Raw genomic sequence first — 15,080 nt, forward strand, 5'->3', positions numbered from 1 at the left:
ATGTCATTACCTACAACGGAAATGCTTTCCCCACATAAATACCTCCCACGTCTTCTTTCAGATTTATTGCAAATCCCCTCTCTAATTCAGTAGCTCTCAACTGGGGACATTTGGCCATATCCAGAGATATTTTCATTCGTCACAACTGGAGGTAAATGGTGCTACTGGCACCCAGTGGGTAAGCATCCTATAACGCACAAGACAGATCCTCACAATGAAGAATTATCCAGGGACTTCTCTGCTGGTCCAGTGGCTAAGGCTGCACTCCCAATGCAAGGGGCCTGGGTTTGATCCCTGGCTAGGGAACTAGACTCCACATGCCATAACTAGAGACCTGGCATTCTGCAACTGAAGATCCTGAGTGCTAGTGCAGCTGAATAAATAAATGGTAACAACAACAGACAATCTAGCCCCACAAGTCAAAATGTCAAGCTTGAGAAACCCTGCTATTGTCAAGTTGCCTTCTAGGGAGGAACTTCTGAAATCCTTATGCCTACTGTCCATGCTTCTAGTGCCGGCAGAATACAGATTGCTTGATTTTATTAATTACCCACTGTTGAGATTCATTTGATGGGAAATGACAGAAATTTCAACTTGAATTAGTTTCAATACTAAAGGAAACTTATACACTCACAAAACTGAAATGTCCTGAGGTAATGCTCATTTTAAGCGATGCTTCCACTGGTGACTCAGATGATATCACCAAGGTCCCAGTTAATTTCCAATTCACTTCCCTGCTGCTGCTGCTGCTGCTAAGTCGCTTCAGTCGTTTCCGACTCTGTGCGACCCCACAGACGGCAACCCACCAGGCTCCCCCGTCTCTGGGATTCTCCAGGCAAGAACACTGGAGTGGGTTGCCATTTCCTTCTCCAATGCATGAAAGTGAAAAGTGAAAGTGAAGTCGCTCAGTCGTGTCTGACTCTTAGCGACCTCACGGACTGCAGCCCACCAGGCTCTTCCGTCCATGGGATTCTCCAGGCAAGAATACTGGAGTGGGGTGCCATTGCCTTCTCCGATTCACTTCCCTAGGTGCAGTCAATTTTAGCACAAGCTCCCCTTCCCACACATAGTTGTGAAGTCAAGACAGGTACAGATCCAGTTTAACATCCTTATATTGTCCTGTCCAGGACTGCACTGTCCAAGACAGTAGCCACCAGGCCCTTGTGGCTCTTGAGAATGGTGCCTAGTCTGAATCAACACACTCTGTAAGTATAAACGCACAGTTTTAAAGACCTAGAATGAAAAAAAGTAAAATAACCATTTTAATCTTGAAATGAGAACATTTATGATATTCTGAGTTAAATGGAACTATATCATTAAAACTAATTTCATTTTTTTCTTTTAAAAATTTGGCTACTAGGCTTCCCTGGTGGCTCAGATGACAAGCAATCTGCCCGAAATGCAGGAGACGTGGGTTCGATCCTTGGGTTGGGAAGATTCCCTGGAGAAGGGAATGGCAACACACTCCAGTAGTCTTGCTGGGAGAATTCTATGGACAGAGGAGCCTGGCGGGCTACAGTCCATGGGGTAGCAAACGGTCAAACATGACTGAGTGAATAACATACCCAGGGGAGTCCCTTGGTGGTCTAGTGATTAGAATTCTGGACTTTCACTGTCATGGCCTGGGTTCAATCCCTGGTCTGGGAACTGAGAGATCCTGTAAGCTGTGTGGTTAGGCCAAAAGTAAAAAATAAATAAGAATAAATTTTAGGGACTTCTCTGGTGGTCCAGTGGCTAAGACTCCAGAGTTCAATCCTTGGTTGGGGAACTAAGATCCCACATGCTGCACAACATGGCCAAAAAATAAAATAAAAACAAATTTTAAAAAAGAAAATTAAAAAACAAAATATATAGCTACTAGAACATTAAGAATTATTTGTCCTTGAAGTACATTTAAAATGGGGCCTTACCTGGTGGTATCAGGGCTGTTCTGTTAATAGATAAATGGAATTTAGGTTCACATCTTACTTAGGTAAAGTGTGCAAAACCCGATGCAGCATGTGATGGGCAGTCAGTAAACATCTGAGTCCTCCTACTTCTCATTAAGTTTGGGAGTTTATCATCTCGTCTGCCTTTCTGACCTTGTTGAATCAACCTGTGGACCAGAGTGTTTGTTTATTTCACTGCAGAAGAGAATTTTGAGAAAATTGGTCTATCATGCAGATATACAAAATTTTCTTTCTTGTAACATAAAAATGGAGTTTTATTATTGCTTGTGCCTCAACTGTTCAAGTGATATTAAAGGGCTTGGAGAAAAAAAAAATCATATGTAAAAACTTACCTTATGTTCCTTTTGACTAGCACTGGTACAAGGGAAGAGATTCCTGGAAGTTCCCTAAAGATGGAGCCTTTTCTATCCCAGAGATCACAGTAAACCTCTCCTTATGTCTCATTGGCTTTGGTTGGGTTGCCCCTACCAGTCACTGTAGCGCAAAGGTATGGATAAACCTTTGACTGATTGACTGATGCCATATACAGACCCACCTCTGGAAGAAGGCTTAGATCACTTTTGTCTATAGCATCTGTTTGAGAGGATGTGTGAGAGAGTGGTGGGGTTCACAAAGGATGCTTGCAATTCTGTTTGCATAGATGCTGACTCTCAACTCCTAGCTATGCTCTGAGTTGGAGACAATTTATACATTTTTTGCTGTTGATTACACAAACACTGCATGCTCATTATTTTAAAATTCAAACACAGTGGACAGGAGTGGTGCACTAAAACCCTTTTCTTACACTCTTTGGGTAAGACTGCAGAACAGTGGTCATCTGGGTTGTGAACGTCTTGAGGTCATGCCTCCTACTCTTCTCATCATCTTTCGTGGCTAACACTCTGCTTTTCCTGGCACTGAGCAACTGTGCTGATGACAGGGGTGGTGGTGGAGACCTCCATACACACACGGTTACATTCTCAGAGACAGGCAAGTCCCCGCTGGGGGGCGGGGTGGGAATCCTGGCTGTGCCCTCCAGGAGAGTAGCCGTGTGGTCTCTCAGTATTTGGAGGGGAGCTAGACAAGAGAAGGACAAAGAAGTAGAGGTAAGGAGATGAGAGAATCGCCTGAGATTGTCCTTACTTGTGTGGTGGATGCTGTTCTTGAAGGAGTTATGGCAGAGGGCGGTCCATTTGTCAGTCACGGGGGATGGAGTAATCCCCATTTAATCCAAGTCATCCTCACTTAAATTAAGGTGGTATAGGCAGCCAGACTGGACAATGTGGAAGGCAGACTCTAAGGCCACTCCCAACACCTAGGCTTCCTGGTGCTCTTGTCCCTGTGTGACCCCCTCTTTGAGTGTGGATGAGACCTGGGACTTGAATATGGCAAAAGTGATGGGCTGGAGGTACAGTGGAATAAGAATCTGCCTGCCAACACAGGGGACACGGGTTCCATCACTTGTTCTGGAAGATTCCACATGCCATGGAGCCGCTAAGCCCATGAGCCACAACTATTGAAGTCCCAGTGCTCTAGGACCCATGAGCCACAACCACTGAGCCTGAGTGTTGCAACTACTGAAGCCCATGTGCCCTAGTGCCTGTGCCCCACAATGGGAGAAGCCACCTCAATGAGAAGCCCCTGCATCGCAGCTAGAGTTGCCCCTGTTCTTCGCAACTGAAGAAAGCTGGTGCTCAGCAACAAAGACCCAGTGCAACCAAAAACTTAACGAATTAATTAATAAAAAAGTGATGGGCTGTCACACCTGTGATTAAATTATGTTAGACTGTAATGTCTGTTTTGTAGCAAGACTCTCTTCTGTGCTAGCTTTGAGGAAATAAGCTTGGTGAGCTTCTCTATGAACAAGACCACATCGCAGGAAACAGGGTGACCTTCACTGACAGCCAGCAGGAAATTACAGCTATAGCTTTCAAGGAACCAAATGCTGTCAGCAACCACGTGCAGTTAAATACAAACCCTTCCCCAGTCAAACCTTGATATGATACCACTGAATACGACTGAAACCTCGATTGCAGCTTTGCAGAGGTTCTGTCTCAGTGTGCCTGGACTCCTGACTTATAAACGGCGAGATGATAAACCTCTACGTTTGTGGTAATGCACTAGATAACTGATAGAGACGGGCCTGAGTGATATGGCCCATTTAGTTTGCAACAGGTGTAGAGAGCACCTTATAGGGTTGTTCTCATTTTCTTGACCAACAGTGAATAAAGAGATACTCCAGTGGCTCAGAAAACAGAAAACTATCTCCACCAGTTACCATTGAGAGATAGGCCCCAATTTTTGTCATTGATTGGCTGCCACGAATATTTCCAATAGATCTCAGATCTTAATGATTTCTTAATCTTTGCAGAATCTTAGCTACACAGAATGAAAAACTGGCAGAGGATCTTAGGTGTATTGCCTTTTTGTTACTTGGCAAAGAAAAGTGAGCTAGAAATCATGCTCCTGAAGGCAGAAAGCCTTTCCCTCCCCCGCCAAATTTGGTTTTTTTGGACCCTGCTAATGGAGAGCGGCGAGAAAACTAGCTTGGAAGAGTGATCATCTTCAAACCACATCACTCCTTAATGAGAAATTTCATTTCTAAAAATAAACCTCCAAGCACACCAATTGAAAGAGAAATGTCTTAATGGTCATGGAAAATTTTTATGCCCCAAAAAACTAGTTATATTAAAACGCTGTCATACTTTTGTCTACAGCCAACACAAAGGATCCTGATGCATCAACCCATCATTCTCCCTTCTCAAGTGCTTCATCCTAAATAACAGCCAACCTTGAAGTTTGCAAAACCAATTCATGCCTATTCTCGTCTCTCTTGCTTAGTGTGTGGTGGAATCTACCATCTGATGTTTGCACATTTCTCCTCTTAAAACCCTAGAATGTATTTTGGTTTACAGGTGGCTCTGTTTTTTATGCCATGAAATTATATATTCTTGGAGCCCTCTGTGATAAAGGGGGGATCCTAAAGGAATTTAAACCTCTTGTTGGCCTTTTGGTAATAGGACTACTCTGGAAAGGGCATCTGGAAAGCTGAGAATGAAAATAGCTTCATGGACCCCACATTTCAAAGAGAAGAAAACAGCTGAGGTCCTCCTCTTCTGTAAAAAGGAATCAAACTCCTTTGCTATCTGCAGCCTGATGCTAGGCTGTATAGGGTGGAGATACGGCAAGGGGGTGAGACTGTTCCTTCTCTTCCCATGGGGGAAACTCTCTTAGTGATGGAGGGGACTACGGAGGAGCTGAAGGCATCTTGTTCCCAGAGTGACCAGGATGGTCAGTGAACTTGCTGATGAAGGACTCTCTGCATGCATCCATGCCTTTTTTTTTTTTTTTTTTCTTAGCTGGCCTCATGCAGTTATTCTTCCCCCCAAATTTTATTTTCAGTGCCTTAAGTCTCTGCCACACCTTTCCCCCAAACCCTAAAGCTGGGTTTTTTTGAGTTGCATTTTAGTTGGAATTGCATTTAATTTTTTCAGCTTTACTGGGGTATCATTCATATACAATAAATGTACTATTTTAGGGATACATTTAGATGAGTTTTGACAGATGTATACACCATCTAACCAGCAGTGCAATCAAGACATAGAACATTCTCAACAGTCTTGGAAAAGTCCCTCATGCCCTTTCACATTTAATCCTCACTTCCACTACCAATACCAATTCCCCATCTGCTATCATTTTTTCCCCTTTCTAGAATTTTACATAAATGTGATCACACAGTATGTACTCTTTTGTATCTGGTTTCCTTTACTCAGCCTAATGATTTGGGGATTTTTCCGTGTCCTTACGTGTATCAATCATTCTTTCATTCTTATTGCTGGGTAGGATTCCATTGTTCAGATAGGCTGTAGCTTATTTATCCTGTGTTTTATGTTTATGTTAATTTGAAAAGAAAAGAAATTCTTACAATGTTGATGCTTCCTAATTAGGAACAAGCTATGCCTCTTCATTTTTTTTTTAACTCAAATCTTGTTGTTACATCTGTAGTCAAGCTTTGTAGTTTTCTTTATGTGGCCTCTGCTCTTACTGAGTTTATTTCTAGGAACTTGATATTTTGTTGTTACTGGAATAGAATTTTTTTTTTTCCTTAACCTTAGCTCAATGGTTGCTGCTGGTATAATGGAAAGCTATTGATTTTTCTGAACATTCATCTTATAGTGGGCTATTTTTTAGATTTCTTGTTGGCTCTAATAGTTTCTTAGTTGAGCCTCTTGGTTTTTTCAGGTTTACAGTCCTGTCCAATGATAACATCTCATTTTCTAAGAGTGATACTTGTTTCTCACTCTTATTCCTGTGATCTGCTTTCACTGCTGAAGGCCTGGGTTTAATTCCTGGTCAGGGAACTAAGATCCCTCAAGCCTCGTGGTATGGCCAAAATAATAATAATAAAATAAATGAAGCAGCCTGAACTCTTGATGTTGGGTGGGGCACAGATGAAATTAGTAGATACCTTAGAACTTAGTTAGGGGTGTGAGCTGGGGGACGAGTAGTTGGAAAAGGGACCCATTTCTTATGTTAGAAAATTGTGTAGGGTGGGGCCTTCTCCATAATTTCTAGTTTCTGTTTTCAACATCAGAGAAGTGTTAAAGAAAGAAGGAGGGGTGGGAACAGCATAAAGACAAGACCACTCCCCCACCCCACTCCAAAGCTCCTATTCTAGGGAGGAGAAGGGTGAGGTGTTAGAAACTGTGAAAACTTGAAAAAACCTGAAAGTTAGACTGTTTCCAAGAGATGTCTTGAGAGTCCCTTGGACTGCAAGGAGATCCAACCAGTGCATTCTGAAGGAGATCAGCCCTGGGATTTCTTTGGAAGGAATGATGCTAAAGCTGAAACTCCAGAACTTTGGCCACCTCCTGCGAAGAGTTGACTCATTGGAAAAGACTCTGATGCTGAGAGGGATTGGGGGCAGGAGGAGAAGGGGATGACAGAGGATGAGATGGCTGGATGGCATCACTGACTTGACGGATGTGAGTCTGAGTGAACTCCGGGAGTTGGTGATGGACAGGGAGGCCTGGCGTGCTGCGATTCATGGGGTCGCAAAGAGTCCGACACGACTGAGCGACTGAACTGAACTGAAGAGATGTCTTTAAAAGGTTGAAAAGGGGGATTCGATAGAAGATGATTGATAGAAGAGATTGAAAAAAAATAAAATTATTTCTTTTTTGGACAGATTTTTCAACAAGCCAGTTGCATTTAAAATGTCAGCTGCATTCCTATTGTTCCTATTTTAGGAAGGGGTGTAATTAAAAGGACACTGAGAAGGCTTTGTCATTTGGGGAGAAGCCCATCTATATAATTTTTGTAAAAGTCACCATTTTTCGAATCGGATTTCGCTTTTCATGCTAATACCAGATGGGCATCACCAGGTATATAATAGTACAGTCTTAGTGAAATATTGGGAGTTGCTCCTGCAACTACCTGTCTTGACCACTAGATGGCGCTACTGCTCTGGTGCGGCAAATAGAGAGTAAGCAATGGTGCCTTAGCTACTTTGGAGATGAAGCCACGGGTGGAAGTAGGTAGTAGTCTTCAAAGTGAAAGTGAAAGTTGTTCAGTCGTGTCCGACCATATTGTCCATGGAATTCTCTAGGCCGGAATACTGGAGTAGGTAGCCTTTCCCTTCTCCTGGGAATCTTCCCAACCTAGGGATTGAACGCAGGTCTCCCACATTGTAGGCGGATACTTTACCAGTTGAGCTACAAGAGAAGCCCAGTAGTCTCCAAGGCAAGAGCCTAAAGGTTATTAGAAATGAAATATAGGATTCATTAGACAGTGTGGAATGAATGTGATCTGGAGAGATGCCTGCATTTCATATGAAAATCTTCTATTGCTAAACAAAGAAAGTAAAAAAAAAAAAAAAAGTAAATCACTTCATGCCCACTTGGAGTGGTTGTTATTATTATTTTAAAATATTTTTGTGGACGTGCTTTTATTTCTCCTTAGTAAACACATATCAGATGGTATTGCTCATTCCTAAGGCAGGTTTATATTCCCCATCTCCTTTTATTTTGGCTGCACCACGAGACTTACGGGATTTTTGTTCCCCAATCAGGGATTAAACCTGGGCTCTTGTCAGCGGGAGCACAAAGTCCTAACCACTGTACTACCTGGGAATTCCCTAGGAGTGGTTTTTATTTACAAAAAAAAGCGCAGAGAGTAACAAGCGTTGATGAAGACATGCAGAAACTGGAGCCCTGATGCCTTGTAAGTGGAAATGTAAAATGGTGAAACTCCTGTGGAAAACAGTTTGTCACTTTTTCAAATAGTATAGAATTACTGTATGATCCAGCAATTCCACTCCTAGGTATATACTCAGAAGAACTGAAAGCAGAGACTCAAAGAGATGTGTGTACACCAGTGTTCATAGCAGTGTTATTCATAATAGCCAAAAACTGGGAAATAATTCAAGTGTCCATCAACAGATGAATGGATGAACAAAATGTGGTATATCCATACAATGGAATATTATTCAGCCATAAAAACCAATGAAGTACTGACACATACTATGACATGTGTGAGCCTTGAAGACAATATGCTAAGTGAAATAAATCAGACACAAAAGGATATATAATGCATGATTTCACTTATTTGAGGTATCTAGAGCAGGCAAACTCATAATGACAGAAAGAATAGAAGTTATAAGGAAGCTCAGAGGAGGAGGGAGTGGGGAGCTACTATGTAATGGGTACAGAGTCTCAGTTCTGCAAGAAGAAAAGAGCTCTGGAGATGGACAGTGGTAATGTTTGCATAACAATATAAATGTGCTTAATGCTGCCAAATTGTAAATTTTAAAATGGTTAAGATGGTAACTTTTATGTTATGTATACTTAACCACAAGTAAAAATAAGTGAAAAATAAAAGAGCTATACAAGGCTGGATAGTATCTTCCCCACATGAAGAACTGAAAGGATTTATAGTGCCGTATCCCCAGGTGTTTTAATAGAAGTTGAGAAATAAAGAGAACAGTATCATTCGGCCTTTTCAGATTGACTTCTTTCACTTAGCCATATGCGTTGAAGTTTCCTCCATGCCTTGATAGCTCATTTATTTTTAGTGCCAAATAATATTCCATTGCCTGGAATGTACCATAGTTTATATCCATCTGTCTACTGAAGGACATTTTGGTTACTTCCAAGTTTCGGCTGTTATGAATGAAGCAGCTATAAACATTTGTGTGCAGGTTTTTGTATGCACAATAGTGTTCAGCATCTTTGGGTCAATACCGAGGAGTGTGACTGCTGGATTATATGGTAAGAGAATGTTTATTTTTGTAAGAAACTGCCCAACTGTCTTTCCAAAGTGGCTGTCCCATTTTGCATTGCCACCAGCAACAAAGCAGAGTTCCTCTTGCTCTACATTCTCGCCAGCATTTGCTTTTGTCTTCTGGATTTTGACCATTTGAATAGGTATGTAGTGATGTGTGTGTGTTAGTCGCTCAGTTGTGTCCGACTCCTTGCTACCCCATGGACTGTAGTGATATCTCATTTTAATTCACATTTCCCTAATGACATATAACGGGGAGCATCTTTTCCTGTATTTATTTGCCATTTGTGTGTCTTCTTTGAGGAGGTGTTTATTAAGATCTTTGGCCCATTTTAAAATCAAATTTCTTATTTTCCTATTGTTAAGTTTTAAGAGTTCTTTGTATATTTTGAATAGCAGTCTTTTATTGGATATATCTTTTTTCTCCCAGTCTGTGGTTTCTATTTTAATTCTCTTAAACAGTGTAGGGATTTGATGTCATTTTTTTTTTCTAGTTGTCCTTGGAAAGGAGTTGTTGTGAGTCAGGTGCCTAAATTTCTTGTATTATAAATGGATTGGAAGTTATAAACACTCCTGAAATCAGTGGGCTGAAGGATTAGAGGTATGTTTTACAGTTTATGACATTTTTGAAGCAACACAATTAACTGATAAGCCCCAGTGTTATAGAAAAAATGTCTAGGATTAAATGGCAGAAAGGCTAATTGTTGTTTAATTGAATTTTGAAAATTCATTCTTCCTTGTTAGACACTGTGTCTAAGGTCAAAGAAGGCAAAAAAAAAAAAAAAAAAAACACCCACAAAAACATAGACGGGAACTCATACAAACTTGCAGAAAACATTTGGAAAATGAAGGTGTCAGAATGAAGTTCTAACAATCAGTTAAAAATGTCAAAACATTTAAAATGTATTTTGATTTGTTTGGGAGCTCTGTTGGAGTCCAGTGATTAAGACTGACTTCCAATGCAAGGGGTGTGGGTTGATCTCTGGTAGAAGAACTAAGATCCCACATGCCATAAGGTAAAAAAAAAAAAATAAAAATAAAAAGTTGGACTTCCCTGGTGGCACAGTGCAGGGGAAAATGCGAGTTCAATCCTGCTCCTGCACTGCGCGGGTTTGATCCCTGGTCTGGGAAAATCCCACATGCCTTGGAGCAACTAAGCCAATGCACCACAACTGCTGAGACTGTGTGCCCCACCTATGAAGCCTGCATGCCTTAAGGCCTGTGCTCTGCAACGAGCAGCCACCACAGTGAGAGGCCCACGCACCACAAAGAAGGGCAGCTGCACTTGGTGCAACTGGAGAAAGCCCCAAAATAAATAAGTAAAATAATTTCAAAGATGTATTCATTGGAAATTTTCTTGTCAAACATCTCAATTCAGGGCAATTTTGCCCTCCAGAGGACATTTGGCAAAGTCTGGAGACATTTTTGATTGTAACCTCTGGGAGTGTATGCTAGTAGACAGGGTAAAAGCCAGGATACTGTTAAGTAGTCTAAATACCTGGTTTGGTGGACTAGCTATTCTTTTTCCTAACATTCAGTAACATGTATAATTTAAAAAATAAGTGACATTCGTATATGACCTGGAAGCGTCTTTCATATCAGTGGTGGGGAAAACAGGTCATACCTGGGATATGGCTTGCTCTGAGAAAGCACTCAGCTAATGCTGCTTTCTAGAAACATGACTTAGTAGTTACCACTGCCAAAATAGCTTGAGGAACTCTTGCCAAAGGGACCAGAATAACTTTGTCTCTTCATACCTAGAATGGGGTTAGCTTCTCAGATACTTTTTCTGTCCCTCAAGGGGATGGTGTGTACAAAGACTCTTGAGAGTCCCTTGGACTGCAAGGAGATCCAACCAGTCCATTCTGAAGGAGTTCAGCCCTGGGATTTCTTTGGAGGGAATGATGCTAAAGCTGAAATTCCAGTACTTTGGCCACCTCATGCGAAGAGTTGACTCACTGGAAAAGACTCTGATGCTGGGAGGGATTGGGGGCAGGAGGAGAAGGGGACGACAAGAGGATGAGATGGCTGGATGGCATCACTGACTCGATGGACGTGAGTTTGAGTGAACTCCGGGAGTTGGTGATGGACAGGGAGGCCTGGCGTGCTGCGATTCATGGGGTCGCAAAGAGTCGGACACGACTGAGCGACTGAACTGAACTGAACTGACAGTTGCTTTACAATGTTGTATAAGTTTTTGCTGTACAGCAAAGTGAAATCAGTTATACATATACATGTATCCCCTCTTTTTTGGATTTCCTTCCCATTTAGGTCACCATAGAGCTTTGAGTAGAGTTCCATTTGCTATTTAGAGTAGGTTCTCATTAGTTATCTATTTTATACATAGTATCAATAGTATATATATATGTCGATGCCAATCTCCCAATTTTTCCCACCCACCCCACCAGCCCCCTTGGTATCCATACTTTTGTTTTGTATTCCTGTGTCTCTATTTCTGCTTTACAAATAGGATACAATTCTTAATGTTCCACTAGGTCTAGTTTGAGTCTTACGGTCATTCCTCTTATCTCTTTAAGGTGCCTTGGAGTATCTCTGCTTATCGTCCAGTTGAATGCTCTGAGGGCAACCACGTTTCTTTTGTCTCCATGTTTTGGGTATTTGCTGTGATATACCACCTGCCCTCCCCTCTCTTATTGCCACAGTCTTCTGGCATCTCCACTGTTACAGGAACTTATCACAGAGTTTCACAATCGTTTGCCCATAGCTCTATCTCCCCACTGTAACTGACTTTTCAAAAACTGACAAGGAGGGTATCTGTTTCCTTTTGGTATCCCTGGTGCTTGGCACAATAAATGCTTTTTAAAAGATAAAACAAACGAAAGATTGAATGTAAGAACATCATAATGTCCTTCATTATGACTCTGTTATAATGATGTTCTTCCAGAATCTCCATCACAGTATTCCTCATGGATTCACATTCTGCACAGAACTAGTAGTTGTTTCATTTTATGCAAGAACAAAGAGAAGGCGCCAGCTTTCCCGTCAGTCTAGTTTTACTGATGGTTAATTCTGTTTGGCAGTCTTACCTTTTAGTACTGGCCACCATTCTTGGTCCTTCCTAATTCTCTTTCCTCATATGTTTCCTGTGCAGTTAGTTACTACTTTTGAAAGAAAATTGGTGGAGTTCCTGTGGTTTTTGCTTTATGTTTCTTTATTCTTCTTATTTATCATGTATTCTTTTTTCGGTTTCACACAGGTTTTCCTAAGACCAGCAATTGTTCTAATAGGATATTAGTAGGCAGGATTCAGGGCAATATAAAATCATGCTGTTAACACTGTATTCTAATTTAGCATAAACAAGTCCCACGATTCGGGTAAAGCCTATTTCTGACACTTGAAAACTAATAGATTTGCCTGGATTAGAAAAACCAGCAACATTAGAAAAACCAGAAGCATTGACTAGATCCACATTCACATCTTTCTGAGATTCTATCAAGTCAAAAGTGGCTAAGACCCACTTTGCATTTTTCCTCAACTTACCATCCCCGAACTTTTGCTAACGTTCTTATATCATTAGAAGTCTTTCTTTTTCTTTCTCTCCCTCCCTCCTCCCCTCCTGCTTTCCTTTTTAAATGTGGCCAAGCCACTCAACTCTCAGGATCTTAGTTCCCCCAGCACAGATTGAACCCAGGCCCTTGGCAGTGAAAGAGTGGAGTCATAACCACTGGACTACTGGGAAGTCCCTAGAAGTAATTCTTATTTTCATACATTTTTCTGGACTGGGTCAGCCCTTGCAACATGACAAAAGCAGAGGATGGGAAAATTTCTAACATCTTCTGAGAGGCAGGTTTCATATAAAGAAATGGATTAGGAGTCAGATAGTCCAGGACTTCCAAACCTAGCTTCATCACCTAGAGAAAATCAACTCCAGATTATTCATGGAGTATCTTTCAGACTCAGTTTCCCCATCTATAACATGTGGATTATAATTCCTTCCTCTCAGTATTAGGTTATAGTAAAGATTAAATCGGAGAAGGCAATGGCACCCCACTCCAGTACCTCTTGCTTGGAAAATCCCATGGACGGAGGAGCCTGTTAGGCTGCAATCCATGGGGTCGCTAAGAGTTGGACACGACTGAGCGACTTCACTTTCACTTTTCACTTTCATGCATTGGAGAAGGAAATGGCAGCCCACTCCAGTGTTCTTGCCTGGAGAATCCCAGGGATGGGGGAGCCTGGTGGGCTGCCGTCTATGGGGTCGCACAGAGTCGGAAACGCCTGAAGTGACTTAGCAAAGATTAAATGAGATGTACTTGATAAAGACAAAAAGAAAGAAGGGGCTTGATAAATTGTAGCTGTCATTATTGTCCCAGGGATGAATAGCAAATTATGTTTCTGGGGAAAAAAAGTGTATTAAGCAAGTTTGTACTTTGTTTTGTACTGATGTGCGCATGAGTGTGTGGGCCTGCATATGATAATACATTTCTAGTTCTAGTAGTGTAGGGATTATAAAAGTACCGAAAGGACTGCCTCCCTTTCAAATTTTAAAAATATATGTAAATAGAACACGTGTGTGTGTTTAGTCACTCAGTTGTGTCTAACGCTTTTCGACCCATGAACTGTAACCTACCGGGCTCTTCTGTCCATGGGATTCTACAGGCAAGAATTCTGGAGTGGGTTGCCATTCTCTTCTCCAAAATAGAACATATAATATACACACAACTTACTAATTATAAAACAATAATCTATTTTATTACTATAGTCAGGCTAAGAATTAGATCATAGTAGCATCCTAACTGGGGCTTCCCAGGTGGCACTAAAGAACCTGCCTGCCAATGCAGGAGACGTAAGAGACGCAGGTTCAATTCGTGGGTGGGGACGATCCCCTGGAGGAGGGCATGGCAACCCACTCCAGTAATCTTGCCTGGAAAATCCTATGGGCAGAGGAGCCTAGCGGGTTGCAGCCTATAGGGTCACACAGAGTCAGACACGACTGAAGCAACTTAGCAGGCAGCATCCTGACTCCCTGAAAGGACACCATCCCCTTGATAACTACTAACCTGAGATCTGCTTTACTTTCTGATTTTATCACCTGTAGGTACATCCTTCACTAAATATTTTATTTTGTTTTGCTTTTGAAATTTATATTAATGAAAACATACTTTAATAACCTATAAGGGAAAAGAAACTGAAAAAGAATATAGTATAGCTGAATAACTTTGCAGTATACCTGAAACACAACATTGTAAATGAACTATATACTTCAATAAGAAAAAGAAAACATACTTTATTCTATTGTTATGCTTTCTTCCCTCAGGATTGTTTTGAAACGCATTATGTCGTTGTGTTCAGCTGTAGTTGTTCTTTTTTATTGCTGTATGAAAACACTGCAATATAAAAAATTATCCTTTCTGTTGCTGATGGATATTTGGGTTGCTTCCATTTTTTTTTTTTTCATGATGCTGTATGTTACTATCTGTACATTCTTGTACATGTCTCCTGGTGATGTTGAGACCTTTTCATGTATTTGTTGGCCTTTTGGATTTCGACTGTTTAGGTCTCTTGTCTTTGCTTTAAAATGTTCTATGAGACAGTTTCAATATCATCGCCTTTTTGTTGCAGTCGACAACCAGTCATTGAGGCGGGTGGAATCTCAAACTCAAAGCCTCAGTTGTAGCCTGTTAGCAGAGAACCAGCTGGTTTATTTAACAAAGTAACAAGTACTTTTACCTTAGCCAGGATTGATGAACAAGATCACCAATCAGAGGGGCTGGGCTGCCTTCCTCCTTGCAGGTGGTCATGAGAGCAAGGGCCACTGCCCCAGCATTCTCCTCAGATACCCCAGACATAAACAGACGCGTCCTCAAACCTTGTATCTTTCTGCTTAACCGCCAATTTCAAACTTCCAAG

This window comes from Bos grunniens, chromosome 17 (genome assembly GCF_055505025.1).
Source record: "Bos grunniens cultivar Pamir isolate PY7600 chromosome 17, Bosgru_T2T1.0, whole genome shotgun sequence".
NCBI lineage: Eukaryota > Metazoa > Chordata > Mammalia > Artiodactyla > Bovidae > Bos > Bos grunniens.